At 33.6% G+C, this 1,343-nt stretch overlaps 1 long non-coding RNA gene across 1 annotated transcript; it reads left to right on the top strand.

Moving 5' to 3' along the window:
- On the top strand, positions 1–757 carry LOC128285273 (uncharacterized). The gene is made up of 2 exons (XR_008275739.1): positions 1–140; positions 486–757. It is a non-coding gene; the product is annotated as an uncharacterized LOC128285273 (long non-coding RNA).
- Positions 758–1,343: the final 586 nt, after the last annotated feature.

Below are 1,343 nucleotides of genomic sequence, written 5' to 3'. Positions count from 1 at the left end.
TCTCCTCTTTAAAAAAAATTTCCTTTCTTCCTTTTTTGTTCTCTACAGGGGCCATTGCTCAGGCGAGGTTTCAGTCCGGTCGCCACCGTGGACCGCCGCCGTCGCCGGCCACCGCACATGGTGGCCGGAAAATATAAAAGGTACGCTTTTTTGTTTTTTTTATATTTTTTTTAAATATTTTTTTTATATAATCTAATATATTGTATAGGAAAAGATAGATTCAAAAATAGAAAAAAAAAAGAAAAAAAGAAGAAGAAGAAGAAGAAGAAAAGAAAAGAAAACCTTAGCCCGATTTTGAACCTCCTTTCTATTTCAATTTCTTTCGTTGTTTTTTTTGCTTTGAATTGCTGCTGTTTTTATTCAATGTCTCTCTTTTGTATTGATAAAGAAAAAAAAGGGTCATTTTACATTGTGTTTTGATGGCTTTTATAGCCTTGTTACATGATTTATTTTATATTATCTTTCTTTTCTCTTCCTTTTGCAAGTGCAAGTGGAGTGGTGGCATAGTGGCGGTGGGAGCAGGTGGAGTGAGTGGCTGACTAGCATGGGGCTGGGGGCAGAGGCGGCAGAAGCTGATTTTGCTAGGGTTTTTAGTTTTATTTTAGGTATTAAGCTTAGGTTTGGGTAGATGTATTGAGTTTATATTGGGCCCGCAAATTGGGCTTGTACAGTATATAAATATTGGAGTGGCTACCATCTCCACGTGAAAGTAAAACTAGTTTTAAACTTCAAGGATCATGATCATGAATGTTTCAAACATCATTCTTGTTTGTCAAGTAACAAAGACAAAGGGCCTATAACGTGGAAGTTTTAACTTTGAGAAAATCTTTCTTCCTTTTAGTATTATTTAAATGGGTTGAAAGTCCCAATAATGACTAAAGCTGTTCATATTACACCAAGTGAGCTGAATTCTAATTTGTCAACTGAAAGTGATCAATATTTAAAGTCTTGGTTTAACCTAATATGTTCAACTGGTTAAGTCTATTCATATTAAACTAAAAAGAAAAGTAAGATCGTCACTATTTTCTTTTCTTTCCTTTTTTTTTTTTTTGTCGTTGATTTGGATTATAACAACCCTATACCAAAGAGGCTGCTTTTTTTTTCTTCTTTTGTAAATTACAAATAAGACATGCAATAACATGTGGAGTTCCTGATTAATAGTAGATGTAGGATTCATAGACCTTTTTAGGATTATGACATCCTTTTTCACTTCCATAAGTTTAAGAAAACAAGAGGTTTTAATATCGGTGTTGGCACCAATTGCAGGATATTGTTTACTTCAATAATTTAGGCTTTATATTTTGTCCAATAAAGTGTCTTGAAAAATGATGTGTCACTTACAT

Source organism: Gossypium arboreum, chromosome 12 (assembly GCF_025698485.1).
Source record: "Gossypium arboreum isolate Shixiya-1 chromosome 12, ASM2569848v2, whole genome shotgun sequence".
NCBI classification, from domain to species: Eukaryota; Viridiplantae; Streptophyta; class Magnoliopsida; order Malvales; family Malvaceae; genus Gossypium; species Gossypium arboreum.
This window is presented reverse-complemented; position numbering and strand designations above follow the sequence as displayed.